Source organism: Rosa chinensis, chromosome 6 (assembly GCF_002994745.2).
Source record: "Rosa chinensis cultivar Old Blush chromosome 6, RchiOBHm-V2, whole genome shotgun sequence".
Lineage (NCBI taxonomy): Eukaryota > Viridiplantae > Streptophyta > Magnoliopsida > Rosales > Rosaceae > Rosa > Rosa chinensis.
In genome coordinates, this window is record NC_037093.1 from 3,230,500 (window position 1) to 3,247,316 (window position 16,817).

The 16,817-nt window shown below is 36.0% G+C and overlaps 2 long non-coding RNA genes across 2 annotated transcripts; both read left to right on the forward strand.

The window, feature by feature from the left end:
• The first annotated feature begins 12,431 nt into the window (after positions 1 to 12,431).
• Positions 12,432 to 13,037, forward strand: LOC112169379. Its single transcript, XR_002924641.2, has 3 exons — positions 12,432 to 12,499; positions 12,713 to 12,826; positions 12,918 to 13,037. It is a non-coding gene; the product is annotated as an uncharacterized LOC112169379 (long non-coding RNA).
• A 2,278-nt stretch (positions 13,038 to 15,315) lies between these two features.
• LOC112169378 lies at positions 15,316 to 16,549 on the forward strand. Its single transcript, XR_002924638.2, has 3 exons — positions 15,316 to 15,458; positions 16,086 to 16,135; positions 16,231 to 16,549. It is a non-coding gene; the product is annotated as an uncharacterized LOC112169378 (long non-coding RNA).
• Positions 16,550 to 16,817: the final 268 nt, after the last annotated feature.

The following is a 16,817-nucleotide window of genomic DNA, read 5'->3' on the forward strand; positions in this document are numbered from 1 at the left end:
GGTTCAACTGTCTAGCTCTTGCTCAACAGTTGCATCTGCATGTTTCTCACATCTTTAGGGAAGGAAATTCTCCTGCTGATACGTTGGCTAATTACGAAGCGTCGCATGTGGGAAGGAGTACGTGGTCTTCTTTACCTTCATTCTTGGCAGTTGACTATAGGCGTGACTTCTCATCTAGGCTAGTCTATAGGTTCTCTTGACATTCTCAAGGTATTCTTTTTCTCTCTGTGCTAACTTGACTTTTGATTTGTTTGCTTTGTTTTGTATTGGTACGGAACTTTCTAGAATGTTCCTAGTATGTATTGGTCTTCTTTGCTTCTTTGATTGGGGCTGGCTTTGGTAACGTCCTCCACCCCATGTATTGTTTCTTCAGTTATCAATAAATTTCCGAGAGAGGACGTTGAGCTTGTCCTCCTCTCGTTTTCATAAAAAAAAAATTAAAAAAAAAGTGATCGACTTTTCTGTATTGTAGAATGTTGCAGATACAATTTGAGTTTTCAGTTAAGCAAATACCAGTTCACTAGTGTTTTCAGTTTTGCTGTTAAGATTTTGAATTGTCAAAATCATTATGTTGGACTGTGAGCATTGGATTTTGCAGGTAGATATACTTATCCATATTTTTGCTCTTGTTATCACCTTGAGCTTATGTGATTACAGAAATTTCTGTTAGTGATTTTTAATCAACCTGGTTATTTAATCAAAGTTGATTTGAGGTTCTGCATTATTTTCTGTAATTGACCAAGCTGAATGAGTAGTGAGTTTTCTGAGGACCACCGAGGGCACCTAGTTGTCGGAAATAGCTTTTTCCGACCAAACGCCACCCTTGGAAATGACTATCATTGTTGTAGTGTTGGTTATGTGGAGTTATTGGTTCAATTGTGTTGTATGCAAACAATGTTAGTCCAAGTGGGAGATTGTTAGAAAATATGGACTTAATATTATCTGTTTTACATTAAGAATAAAAGCAATTGATTTATCTTTACATAAATAACAAGAAGTATATAATCATAACTCTAATTCTGGTTATCTATTGAGAAGTATGTCTGTTAATAGAAGTAGGAAGCTCATTAGTAATTAACCTGAATTACATCGAGTATTTGTGATAAACAACGAGTCTCCTATCAAGATAAACATGAAGCAAGTGTTGGACTCCTTATGGGATGAGTCCAGCTCGGGTTTATTGGCTAATATATATAGGGAGCAAAGTCCCTGTATTCATCACCAGTTTTTGCATATCGTTCAGCCCCATTCTGAAGCTTTTGGTGTTGACATACAGAAGGCTTCTTGCTCGAGTTCTGCTGCTATTCAATCCTCATTCCAGTTGCTCCAAGATGTCGAACCTAGGCCAAGCTATTTCTGTAAGGATCCAAAGCACTATTGATCCAGGTGGAGTCCTAGTGCTACTAGGAAAGCTTTTCTGCAGATTATGTGCGGATGTTGTGCAGCTGGATTATTTGTTCTTGATATGTTGTTATATGTGTTGATCTTGGTTGTTTGATGTATACTGTTATTGCATCATGATTTAACAAACGAAACCCAGATCATGAGGAGCCAAGAGACCCTGAAAGTAGAACATAGAAGGAGGAGGTGCATGCACCCGAGCCAAAGCTCTACCTATCTTCCGATTGAGACGCGAGAAATCGCGTTTGAAAGAAGCCACTGTAAGAACCAAGCCATGGTACCGATTTGAAATGGAATAGAAGAAATCCAGGCAACAAGATCTAGAGATGAGAGATGGTGGGTAAAAGAAAGTGATGGGTGATGAGGAATGGGTTAGAGCAAATTTGGGGCTAAAGTTCAAAAAGAAAATTGGGGCAAGATGGAAGGAGAAGGGAGGGAGATTGAAGGAGAAAAAAAGAGAAGAAAGAAGAGGCAGAAGCCCCAAATCTGAGACATAGCTCAGGGAAGCTCCCATAAAGAGAGAGCAATACCATCGATTCTCAAGGGCATGGAGTGGGTTTCAAAGAGAGAGAAAAATCTACAGTGCTCTCTTACGCCTTAATCAGAGAATATCCTATAGTACTAAATTCATTACATACATACAACTACAAAAAATTCAGAACCCTAACAAGGATCTACAAAGAAACATAAATGAGGCATGAGCAGGTAAAGCTCATTTGCATAGCGCGCTAATCGAAGTCATATATATAAAGATTAACAAATTATACATATACTAAAGATGAGTTGGGGTTACTATTTTCAATTATTCATCAGGGGTGGGAAATGGCGTAGCTGTCTCTGGCTTTGGGTTTGAATCACAAAATTGCTGTAGGTGTTTTTGGGGAGTCAAAAAATTACTGTGGGGGGTTTTTGGGGAGAGCATGTGTATTAAAACTGAGTTCAGGTGGTGAGTTGAGGTTACTATTTCCGATTCTTCATCAGGGGTGGGAAAGACGCAGCTGCCCCTGGTTTTGGGTTTGAATCAAAAAATGGGACCGAATGGCAGTGTCGTCAATCTCATGGAAGTCAAGTGGTGTTCACCTGGTCAGTTGCTGACTAAAAAATTTATGCTCAATAACCCTTAGATTTACATCAAATGGTGGAAAACAAAACACCTCAACTTAATAATAATTTTTTCTGCCATTGGATTTACATCCAAGGGTGGTTGAGCATTATTTACTTGATCAATAACTGACCAGGTGAACATTTTCGCATAGAAGTAATACTTGAGCCAACTGACAGCGATGTGGAGAAGAATCATTCGCTTTTGCCACGTGTCGCTCTTTGATAGCCAAATATAACTGTAAGAGTCAGATGGAGATAGAGAAAAGGGAAAGCTCTAATTGGTGATAAACATGAAATTAACAGAATATTTGCTTTTCTAATTCATTGCAAAAAACGATTTACAAGATGACAAAATGAGCATAACGAAAGAATAGAATCAATATAGATGCATTCTATTTTGTGCTTCCTTGATTGCATATTGCTGTTTTCTCAACTTCTATTGTTCATAACTCTGTCTATTCACTCTCTTATAGGTTGAACCTGTTGTTAGATTTCATCAATATGTCAAATACTTCAAAATTGACTAAGTTCTCCATAATCATTTTCTATTTATCGTCAACCCTTACAAAAAATGATCTAATTTTGTTATACTCAATTATATTCATCTTTGATTGACAAATGATTAATTCATAAATTTATGCAAATCTTTGCAGCCAAAATTTGTTCATTCACTGTAGTTTATTCAACCTTTATCTTATATCGCTATAGTAAAACTTTTAGCTACAACTCAAATGACAATTCTTTTGTTTTTGCTTCAAACTTGACCACCCTTTTGCGCTCAGCTCTTGCAACAAAGTACTGTACATGGTGAACTAAACTACTATACTCAAATATCTTAGCTAATAATAGACAAAATGTTCAACTTAAATAATTTAATATTCTCTCTTTTAATAGAAGTCTAAATATCTTAGACATGCTTTTGCTTTTGCAGATAGTTGAAAGGTCGCAGCCGGTAAAAAATGAAATTAACTGTTGTTCCACAAAGAATGAAAATGTTTCTGAATCTATACTGGTTTGTGATTTTGAATCTGATCAAGTTTTACAGCTTTTCCACCTTCAATCTTTAGTTTGCAATTCCTTATATCTCTTTCATCTCAGATTCTTGATGTTTGATTCCATACACAGGCCTCAAATAATCTTTCTCCAAAAAAGACAATCATTTTCTGTTATTTTCCAAAACTTTCACTCACCTATGGCAACAAAGTGGGATTACAACTCACTGTATCCTACTACAGGTACTAAAATACTGTTACTTGAATATGTTTTTTCACAGTACAAATATAGTACTGATTCTTTTACTAATCAATTTGCAGACATTCCCACAATAAATCCCACAGAGTAGCATTGGCTTTTCTACAGTGAATTAACAAGCAGAATAAAGTCATAATGTAATCTTATTCAGTTCATTTCACTATAATACTCAATCTGAGCACCTAGCAGAAGCAGCAATTCAAGAAGGAATTCAAGCAAAATTCAGTTGGCAGTCCTGTTTATCTACACCCAAAATTGTACTCCGTCTCCAAGGACTAGAAACCCTCTCATGCAAATGAAAAAATGAATGAATTGGTGGAGATAATAGAATTCAATCAATAAATTAAAGCAAAATTCTTTTTAGATTTAAAATCATCTCTAAATTATCTGATGAACAGCACTACCAACTGAACTTTGCTTGAACTTCCTTGCAAACTTCTTACATTCCTTCTATAATTTCTGCTTCTGCCAGCCTTTTAGATTAGATCTTTACTTCAATTTCCACAATATTTTTCTTTGGTATCATATTAAGTACTTCCAAATCATTTCTGTATAAGAAATTTTGAGGAATCTTAAAATCGGACAAAAGGGAGACTAGGTTTTAAAAAAAAATGGCTCTGGTCTCCGTCTGGCGGCGTGTCCATGGACACTATCATCGGACGGGATGTGTTGTTGGGTGATCTTCGTTCCCTAGATCGAGGGGATTGGTGTCAGGTGGTAGGGGTGATCAGGATTGTGGAGTGGCGGTGTTTCAGCTCTGGCAGGTTGATGCGGTGGGTCGGATGGGCGGCGGTGTCGGGTTTTGTGGTGGCTGTTCGCAGGCTGGTTGGACGAAGTCGGTGGGTGATGGTGATTCTGTTCTTGATTGGATCTGTGAGTTTGTTCAGATCTAATCTGAGTAGGATGGGTAGGAGGGCAGTGGCTTGGGACAATTGGGATGGCGGTGCATTGTCAGTGTCAACTCGCAGGTGGAGGTCCGATGCAGGCAAGGGAGATCTGATGCAGGTGGTAGCGATTCGTTGCAGAAGGTGGTCTGACTCAGGTGGTGGTCCGACGCAGGCTGTGGGCTGAGGCTGGCGGTGGAGATCCGTTACATATGGTGGCGACCCGTGGAAGGCAGTGGCGGTTCGCTGCAGGTGCAGTGTCAGAATTGGGCCGGGCTTTACACAATGGTTGTGACCTCCTTACTATCTGGGCTGTTGCTTGGGTTGGGCTTCTTTTCTTGGGCCCTGCCCAGGCTATTTTTTTATTCAAAGTTTTTAGTTATTTTTATGTTTTAGTTTGGTTGCGCATTTTGCGAGTAATAAGTCCCTACATCTTTAGTGTAGGGTTAGTCGGGCAATTCGCCTGTGTGTGCACGCAATGTGCCTTGTCTGCTCTTGGTAGGCGGCGAGTTCCTTGCTTTGTCAAATGGTCACTACCTTCTAGTGGCAGGGTGAAACTTGGTGTCACTGGATGTATTTTCCAGTGGCAACATGGTGGGAAAGCTGTAAGAATGGATATTATGCTATGCTGTGTTCAAGTTGCAGATCAAATTATCTTTCCGTTGTGTCACCTCTGGGAAGCAAATAGAACCGTCTGGAGCGAGTTTTTTACTAGTTGGTGCATATTTGAATACAATAATTTAGTAGAGACTCATGATATTATTTCAGGATGTACTCTAGGTGCCTATTGTAATAAGGGGTTTAGGCTCAATGTCCCCTCCTTGTATTCGACGGTTTCATTACTCAAGGGTTGAGGGCAGTCGCACCAGCCCTTTGTTCAAAAAAAAAAAAAAAAAAAGTAAACCAAAATTTCACACATAATCATTAACAGAAGATAAAAAATAATTCACTATCATTAACAATTCACTACCAATTCTAACGCCCGCAGCAAAGCGCGAGAAATTATTGCTAGTTAAACACTAAAACCAAAATAAAATATTATCAAATTCGTTCTTACTAGACCAATCCATTGCTTTTAATATAATTGTATAATAAGCGTCTAGATTGGATAGTCACTTAGTAGGTTGATTGAGAAAATTTCTTTCAAAGGCAAGGAAAGCAATGTTAAATCAGTGGCTCAAACAATTCCTACATACACAATTTATATTTTCTAGCTGCCTAAAGGGGTCTAGAAGGCTTTCCAATCAAAAATTACAAAATTACGGTGGGCTTGTTTGGCCTCATCCTAATTTGGGCTAGCAAATAGACGCTTTTGCTGATGCGCGAGCATGCGAACACTGAGGGTGTAGTCGTCGGGGCGTTCCTTGACCTAACTTCTTCTCAAACGTTGTGGATGAGGAGAGCACCAACTTTGTCATAAGGTTCTTTTCTATGCCTTACAGATAAGAACTTTTGGTGTGATCTCTTACATCACCGAATCGATACTCACTGTTGTAGGTTGAGCAGAGCAATAACCGGGTTGTAGGAGAAAGTAAGGGTTTTGCTAAAGCGTGACTTTAGCTTCGCTGGGTTGCTAGGGTGGTTTCTACTAAGTTGAAAGTAGGTTTGCTCCGGAGTGATAATCTGTGCGACTAGTTGATTGTGTTGTGTTTCATCTTTAGCCTATATATACACACACACACACACACACACTAGCCTCTTAACGTGTGTCAATTGGCTTTTTTTAATTTTTTTTGTACCAAAAAATTGGTTTTACATAATTTATTTCTTCATCAAACTGCAATAAAAAATGAGGAATAATACAGTTTCTGGACTTGTGGTAAATAACAATTGGTGATTCATTGCTCACACGTCTAGTAAAAGCCCTCCTACATTGAGATTAACAGTTTCTTCTCTCTCTTCTTTTCTTTTTCTCTTTTCCTGTTTTTCTTTTTCCTATTTTTAATTTACTGTTTTATCCATTATCTATTAAAGTTTATAGTCTTAGAGTTTTAATTAATCAAGGGAAATTGTAGGATTATTGAAAATTTAACCTTAAGCCTTATTGGCTTAATTAATACTGATATATATATATATATATATAGGCTACTCATTGCAGATTCACCTTCCTAGTAGGAAAGAAATACCATATTTTAGGCCACATTTATTGCCTTGAATCAAATCAAAACACTTAATAGTTTTAATAATATATCGTAGGCAATAATAGATTGCCTCTTATCATGTAGCTATCTTCTAGGCAAGGTTAATTGCCTCTTAGAGTCTTGGACGTAATCTTCCTGTAGGCAACATAATTGCCTCAAAGACTGATTCTTGGATATGCACATATATCTTTAGTAGCTTTCCTTAATCGATCCACTATGCATCCGGATATTATGTGTAGCACAATGGTGTGATATTATGATTTTCAGCAGGCTCACTGTCCACCAACAAAAAGAGCTCCAGTTTAGAAAAGAGTACGATGGTCTCCTCCATCGTTGGGACATTTAAAACTCAACGTGGATAGCTTTTTTGCCTAACGGGTATGAAGGAGGTGTCAGGGGTGTGCTCCGGGATGATCAAGGAAACTGTATAGCAGCCTTTGCTCACCATGTTTCTTTCGTCACTTCTACCAAACTTGTGGAATTATTAGCGTTGAAAGCTGGTTTACAATTGCTGCAGGTAAGGCAGATTACTGAATGTAGTGTGGAAACAGACTGTCTTGTGGCTGTTTCCGAGCTCCATATGGAGGATTACTAGAATTTGGAACATGGTAACCTCATTGATGATATTAGAATATGGCTGGAGAGTAGGCCTGGTGTCACTATTTCCCGCACTCCTAGAACTGCAAACGCAGTGGCACATTGACTTGCAAGTGAAGCTTATGAGTCTGATGATCAACTAGATTGGAATGATGTCATTCCTGAGCTGCTTAATTAGAGATGTTCTAAGCTTTGATTGTAACCATATTTCAAATGATCAATAAAGTTGTTAATTTCTCTCTTTGCTAAAAAAAAAAAAAAAATTGATCCACCGTGCACCGTGCACGAGCAAGATTTCATGCATATAGATATATATATATATATACATATAGATATATATATATATATATATACATATACAGTCCTATCCAGAGTGGAGCTCTGCTTTGAAATTAACGTGTGAAGTTCTAGTTTTGGGTTACTTTTCGGTCACATATCCACATCTCGACCGTTCAGTTTTTAGGTACTAGTGTATAGATCGTCTCTGCAAATTTTCAGCCAAAATGATGATTGTTAAAGTATCTAACTCGCTCAAACCAATGGACGGACTGAATCTGTCAACCTGAACCGTACTAGCTTTAAGGCAATTATCAATGCCTTAATGATCATCATTTTGGCTGAAAATTTGCAGAGACGATCTATACACTAGTACCTAAAAACTGAACGGTCGAGATGTGGATATGTGACCGAAAAGTAACCCAAAACTAGAACTTCACACGTTAATTTTCAAAGCGGAGCTCCGCTCTGGATAGAATCTGTATACATATATATATATATATATATTATATATATATCTTAATTGCTTGCAATATATATATATATAATATATATATATATAATATATATAAATTATATATATTATATATATATATATATTATATATATATATATTATATATATATATATATATTGCAAGCAATTAAGATATATATATAATATATATATATATATATATTGCAAGCAATTAAGGATAATTGTATTCTTCTTGAATTATTCCACGTCCACCATACTCCTTGATTGCAATATATGTGGGCAACCTTGATAATTACCTTGAGCAAGATTTCATATACATATCCCTTGATGATCGCAAGCAATTAAGGATAATTGTATATATCCTTCTTGAATTGTTCCATGTCCACCATACTCCGGATTGCAATATATGTAGGCAACCTTGATAATTACCTTGCATGGCTCACGTAATCTCAGCCATATATGCAGCTTGCATATTTATCTTGCAAAATTTTGTTAATCAAGCAAATCACCATTAATTATCAAATCCTTAATTATTAGTAATAATCCGATAATTGCATATTTATCTTGTACAATCTTGTTAATCAAGCAAATCACCATTAATTAACAAATCCTTAATTATTAGTAATAATCCGATAATACTGAGATTGCTTCTAGATTTCTTGGTCTCCAAGTACGTTTTATTTAACCTCTAAATAATATATTTCAAACTTGTCGAAAATACATGGCTTGGGCCACAGATATTGGCCCGGTTTTCTTCGAGTCACGCCTTGTCAGGAAAAATGTTAATTTGAGTCCAAACAGGGCTAAAGGGGAGGAAAGAGAGGAATACAGTGGTGTAGTTAGGAGAAGCTATGTAATAGTAAAGGAAAAGGAGGACTTGGCATCAAGGATTTGGAGTTGTTTAACCAGGTTCTTCTTGCCAAAACTTTTTGGAGATTAATCATTAATGCATCAGCCCCATTCATTGGTATGTAGACTTCTGAGAGCTAAATATTTTCCTCAGTCTAAATGGTTAGGAGAATGGGTGGGTAACAAACCTTCTTTGATGTAGAGAAGCCTGGTGTGGGGTAAAGAGTTTGGAAACCAGAGGTGTAGATGAAGAATTGGGTCAGGTGCTATCTTATGGGGCTATTTAGACTTTGTCTTAATAGATCCTAATCCATATATAGGTTATGTTTGGTATGGCTATGCTTTTCAGAAAAGCTGGCTTCTGCTTATTTATGAGAAAAACTAGCTGAAAAGGAAAGCAGCTGAGTGTTTGGTAAACTGGCTTTTTGTAAGTGCTGTCAGTGCCGAAGTGTTTGGTAAACTCAAACTGGCTTGTACTTTTTGTTTGTGGAATGACCAAATTGGACATGAGAGATTATTTTGCCTTGATTGTTTGGTAATACAATGATGATCAAATGCTTTTGTTAGTATTTTTAATCTTTATTATGTCCTTATTCATTTTTGTCAACTTTCAGTTTTTATAAATTAGGGTGACCATATGATTAATATTGGACAATTTTAAAAATAACTTATACAAATATATTAGTAACATTAATAACAATTGGTTTCTGGTTCGCATCAAGTAACCACAAAAAATATCATAACATATTCAAATGTTCACGTTATTACGCGCACTCATCATACTTTGAGTAATGATATTTCTTATTATTTCCATTTTTTGTGCATCATGACCATGATATTCTTCTTCTACATCATCATCCAGCTCTATCCCACGACTTGACCCATCACCTTCTCTTTCTTCACCACGAACAAAATGTCTATCACAATGTACATGTCTCCGTATTGCGACAAATTATGACAATCCATATGGTACTGGGACCGAATGCCATACTAACAAGTTTTGATGAGTGAAAAGTTAGCTATCATGCATTCCAAATACAAAGCTATAACCAAAGAAGTAGATGCATGTTATGTAAATATCTTGCAGTCTTGCACAAAACTAGCCATATATCCATAAGTTATAACTCAGTTCTTATTGTGCAGAAAATAAAGGCCATATGACAGCACAAATAAGTAATGAAAGATTCTAGAACTGTGACAATATTTGAATCATTTAGCATATGCAATCAATAGTAAATTATCAAAATCGGATGGACATTTATGAGCCCATCTAATCTTGACTTATGTAGCAATAAAATACAAAAATCCATTACCCATAGTGCTGCAAGACACTGATGTTAACTGGTTATAGCAGAACAGACAAAAAATGTAAAACTTGATTCTAGCAAATCAAATATCAACATCCTTTACAATAGTATCTGAGGAGTTATTGAGTTGCAATATAATTTACTGGCATTAGTCTTCTATCCAACAGTATTATTCAGACAGTATTTCCTAAGCTATTGCATTCAGAAAGAAGCTTAATTTTCTTGGATTTCTAAGTGATAGACTTTAAATCACAAAATCACATCTTTTCAAATTTTATGAATTGCAGATTCCATTCTTTGAATCACAAACTCCTTCTAGACTCCAAGCAAGAAAATTTAATTTAAAAAAAAAAACCAAGATATCCAATATAGATTAGCAAAGGATGAGTCATATGCAAGGGATCTAAACAATGTGCTTAATCACTAGACCAGTAAACAAATGATGAATCATACGAACAACCAACCATTACATTATATATGAAACAAACCAAACTACACCAGGAAAATTAATCATAGACAATTTCTGTCAATGAACTTGCAATGATTAATTAGCACTCAAGTATTTCGGAGGAACAATCAAAGTTTATTAAAACATAGCAAGTGTATGGCAATCACAACAAAGAAATTTCAGAGGCAGAACAAAGAATTTATTGCAACACATGTCATTACCAAAACCCAGCTCTTTCACAAGCCGAGTCCTAATCATAAATCCTAATCATAAATTCATATGTAAATGAATAAGCTAATAGATAAATAAATGAAAGTCAATAAGCTAAAGCGTATGGAGGTAACAAAAGTAAATGAATAAACAGAAGTACCTCTATTGTTCAATCCAGGACCTTTAAAAAAGTAAAATCTAAGATATAGAAAAAATTAAAGCTAATAAAATCTAACGTTTTTAGCAAAAACACAGAGGTGAGAGGAAAAAACAAAGACAATGATTTCATTCTTTCATCTGATCAAAAGAAGAAGAAAAAACATTTAATCTACAAGAAATGGAGCAATCCAAATGTTGATGGTGACAAAGGTTACTGACTTTCGGTGGACGCGGAGCCAACAAGTTCCAGAAATGGGTGTCTTTAGTAAAATAAAAAGAGTAAAAAACAATAACAGCCCATTTCAGGAAAAATGCAATAGGAGGTTATGGCCTGAATGCCAAACTCATTACTCAACCTCCAAGTGGCAAGAGACTCAATTATATGAAAAGACTTCAGTCAACAAAAAGTGATCCCCCCACGTTAAGGCTTTCATAAACATGAAACATGAAACTACTTTAATGAAAGTAACAATTGTTTTTCTAAAAAACAAGATTTCAGAAAGCAGCATATTTTCAAAGTTCACTCAAAGAATGGAAACTTCAGTCAACCAGCATACTCATTCATACTTTCTTTTGGTAAAGCGTGTGTCCTAAAGTTTTATTTCTAGGTAAAGATCAGTTATACCAGTACCTTGATCAACAAATTCAAACAAAACCAGTCATATTCTTCTTTTCATCAAGACATCATTTATGATTCCTCGATCAATTTTCCCTAATTGGAGAAGTAGAGATGGACACAAGAATCACAGGTTAAAGATCAATTACATTTTCAGCAGCTCACTAATGAGTTCAAATTCTAGAAACAACTCTCCTAAAGCAATTCAAAACCCTATTGTTGTATCACTACTAGAATAATGTCATTAGACATCGCCACTATTAAATCGGTCAGGATTGCACCTGATGTTAAAAATCGTTTTAACATCAGTTTGTGAAAAAACCGATTTCTATTGTTATTATAGACATCAGTCACTAACTGAACCGATGAGAAAGGTTTTGTTGGAAAAATTTTTAAAACTGCGGAGGGACTAACTTTGAAAAATTTGAGAACGTGCGGGGACTAAAATTGCATTCCCCCCCAACACTTGGTATTTTTTCCGCTTTCTCTAAAATTTCGAACCCAGACCTCCAGACCTAGCCTCCTTCTCCAAGCTGACCTGCATCGACTCCCGATCTCCTTCTCCAAGCTGACCTGCGTCGACTCCCGACCTCATTCTCCAACCTAAGCCTACTGGAGCCGCTCCCAACCTAACCCCGAGTCCCCGACCTCGCTCTCTGACCCCGAGTTCCCCTGCCTCGCTCTGACCCCGAGTCCCCGATCTAGTTTTCCAGACCTCGAGCTTGAGTTCCGATCTGACCTCGAGCTTATTAGCCGACCTGAGCTTGTCATTCTCCAACGTAGGTCCTCTCTCTCTCTCTCTCTCTTCTCTTGGTTACCACCAGTACTGATTTTCTGTCCGGTTTTGATCTAAAGTTCAGTCTTTTTTGTTTAATTCTTGTGTATTTGAGTTGGGTTTGTCTTTGAATGGCTTAAATGTGTGGTATTTTGAGTTGGTGCATGTTGATTGTGTTTGATTTTAGTTCTTGCACATGTTGGCTGTCAATCTGCAGAGGAAGATCGGGAGTTGAAGGTTTTCAAGAAGGAAGAAAGGATAGGAGCAGGGTATTTTGCATGTTTTCGTTCTTCTAAAGTCTGCTAAACCCATTGATGGTGCTGCAAGAAAGGTATTACTTCTTCTTACTCTCTGCCTTTTCTCATCTGAGTATTACTTGCTTTTCTGGGTTCGTGCTTATTTGTGGTTTCATATTGATAAAGAGGTACAAACCAAGACCCATGAGGGCTGAAAGAGGCAATGAGTTGCATAATGGGAAGTTGATTGTGCAGAATTGCGGATTTCGGAGTTGGCCTGATGGGATTCAGTCAATGGCTCTCTCGTTATTTCCTTTATCAATAATGTTGGGGTTGATTGATTTTGATTACAGTTTGTAATTTGATGTTTCAACAGTCTGCTGTGGGGTTGCTTATAAATTTAACGCATAGACATCTACTTACAGTTTTAGAGAAATTTGTTCTGCAATTTTAATTGGATAGTGAGAAATGTGATTGGGGAAGTTCAGTTTGTTGGATTGGGGGTGTGAGATTATTGTTTGATTCGTTAAATTAGAGGTTGTTGAAAATTATATTCGGACATCTATTTGCCGTTATGCAGATTATATTTATTCTCTGTTTTATAACAATTTTGGTGTTTAATGGTTCTGTTTCTGATTCTGCCAATTAGTTTTTTTTTTTTTTTCTGTGGAGGTTTTAGTTTTTAGATTATATATAGTACTTGATTTCTTGGTTATTGATGTTTTGAGTTTAGCTAGATTATAAAGCATGAAATTGATGTTTTGATACTTTTTATCTTTCAGAGTTAATCTTTATGTCAATGAAATACTCCAAAGCTTACCAACATTTAGGAATCTCAATCATTTGAACTTGGACCTCTATTCATATTGAACTAAACGTGAAGATGTTGATCTGGTGCCTGATTCCAAATTCTAACAAGGTACTCTGCTTTTAAATTTTCTGCAATTTTTTGTTTTGTTTTGTGTGGTTTATCTTTCAAATGAGTGATCTGGGGTTTTGTTTTTATTAGACTGATAAGGCTTCAATGCTGGATGAAGCAGTTGAGTATTTGAAGCAGCTCCAGCTTCAAGTACAGGTCAGATAGTTTTCATTTTTTGGGATTATATAATTCTATTAGCATTACAAGCAATTGCTTTTAATACGTCTTCAAAGATAAGTCGTGTTGAGTAGTATGGATTTTTTAGCTAGGCTCTTGATTTTCTGTTGTGTAAGTTAAAGTTTTGAGGTATTATATTGATGCTATTATTCAATTAGCCATATTTGATTGTGTGTGATTGATTTCTCATTATAGTTTGCATAGTTGTGGATTTTGGGTTTTCAGAGGGGAGAAAGAAAGAAACAGAAGAAGGGGGAGAAAGGAAGAAACAGAAGAAGGGGGAGACGGGAAGGACAGAAGAGGCAGGGAAATCCAAAAGACGAGAAGAACTGCTCTACTTCACAGATTCAAGGTACAAATTTATACACCAAATTAATTTTTATGCTTATTGGTTATGTATTATAATGATTAATTTCAGATCGATACTAGGTTTTCAATTTTGATAGAGTTCCTTTTCACTTCGTTGTGTAAATTTGAACTTGAATTTCGTGAATCACTGGGCATCTCATGAGTCATTGTCCACCCACTATACACATGTGAACTTAGGAAAGTCCTGCATGATTAGACTTTGATAAAAGAGTCTGCATAATTTCATTTTGTTTGGGTTTTGATGTGGTGCATTTGATAAAAAAGTGTTGGCCTGCCAATTTGTAGGTCTTCTTTCATATATTTAAGCAAGGGCCTGATGGTATTTTGGTTTTCCAATGCAGATTATGAACTTTTTCTTCCATGACTGAGGTTTAGGCTTACAGGAAAGAATTTCTGGAAAATATTTTAAGTCTAGATACAATTAAACTTGCTTTTCTCTGCTGACTTCATATGCAAGTGCAATGTTTTGAAGTATGATTCATTTGATTTATTGCAGGAATTTAAAGAAAAAGGAAACTCCACATATCACTGTTCATGATTAGAAGTGGCTACTTAGCATAGTTGCAACACATATCCTACGAAAGTAAGCTTCTGAGGACTATCTTTGTTGAAAAATTACCGGTGAAGGTGAAGAAGAAGGTCTTGATCAGGGAGTTCATTAAGTTTGAAGAGGTGGAGCCTGTGAGGATTTGATCTGAGCCGATAGAGGATGTGAGTGTTTTACTAGAATGCTTTTTAAATTTAAGTATTTGTGTTTCTAGACTCTTAAGTTAATTTGACGATATTTTTATCCATGTGATTATCTCTGTGCATAACTGCATACATAACCATCCAGAAAAGTAGCGGAAACTTATAAAGAAACTCCATAAGAAAGCTAACAGGTAAGATGTCAATCACTTCATTTTATTTTTAAAGTTGTAATTATATATATATATATATATATATATGTATCTGTATATATTTTTTTCCAAAGCTACTTGGTTTTGGGTTGACTGCATTTTAGCCTTTTGAACTTACCTTAGTCATTGCTATTTGCATGTGTGAACTGATTTCATGTTCTAGACAGCATGCTGTATGCTAGATACTTATTACATTAGAAGGCAAAGAAACATATTTGGGCAGCAATTTTGAATGGCATTGATAACATGTTAAGCTTCTTTCAATTTTGAATGGTGCTCTTAATTCATCATTGTTGCAGGTCAACGCTAGCAGATCAAAGCGGCAACTTCAATTTTGTCTGGAGCCTTAGGACTATCACAGTGGTAAGAGCAAAGGTTCAATGTTGTGGTCATTGAGCTTGCAAAACCCCTCACTGCTTACTACCAAGTAATAGTAGTTCAATGTAGTTAGTTAAGTTCAGTTTTCTTATTATTTAAAAGATCAAACTGTTGGAGAAGAAATGAGGTGTGTGATTCAATTGTGAAGGAAATAAGTGTGAAGAAATTTTCGAAATTACTAATGATGGCAAGTGTGAAGTATGTCTATTTATTTTCAAAAGCTTTGATGTTTTGCTAGGAGAGATTAGGCTCTTCTTTCACAAGGTTTCATGATTCTGCTTCTGAACATATAAACCACTGTTGCATATCATAATTATAGAATCATCTCGATGAAAATTCTTGATTCTGTGCCACCTTAAATAGGATTTAGAGGCTGAAGTAGATTATGATATTCGTTGTCTATTCTTACAATTCTAGAAGATTTGTGAGGATCATGATATAACTGCAATTACTCTGCTGTTTAATATAAAGTTGCAGAAATTGAAGAAAGCAATGCTTTAGCTCTTGCTCTTGCTATATTTCCACATTGTAGGCTCAAATGCTTGGGATCGAGAAAACTTTGCCAAATGTGAATTGTGAAATTTGATGATCATCGACTATTTTGCCTTGCAGGGACTGAACCCAATCTGGATCAATTTTGAGTGATATTGGTGGGATTTCAGGTATGTCAAATCTCAACTAACAAGAGTTATGGCAATTAGCTTCCCAATTGTTTTCTTTTCTATTTCAGATAAGTGATTTATTTATTGAATTATAGGTATTTGTAGTGGGCGGTAAAGGATCGGAAAGGGTATACCCAACAACAACTTGACGAGGTCCGCATTGAAGTAGCCGACTACTTACAGACTCTGTTGTAGGTTCTGACCAGTTTCTTGATTTTGAGTTAGTTTTAACTAACTTTTTTGTAGCAATTATGAACAAACAAGAATACTAATTGCTAGGCTAGCCTTGTAGTATATAGGTGCATATATGAATTGGGGTTTTATTTTGCCCATTTTGTAAACTGTTAAGGATGATGAATGTCGGATATAATACCCCAATTTGCAATTTATAATCACAGTTCTATTTTGTGGACAGAATCCTCTTTATAGAATGTGATGTTTAGATATAAAGTTGAAATCAGTTTTAGCCATAAAAACTGATGTCCAGAAATACAGATACATCAGTTCCAAAATGAAAATCGATGTTACTAATATATCCAGACATCGGTTCATTGTTAAAAACGATATACTACCGAGTGCCAGACATCAGTTCCGAAATGAAAACCGATGTTACTAAAACATCCAGACATCGGTTCATTATCAGAAACGATATACTACCGAGTGCCAGACATCAGTTCCGAAA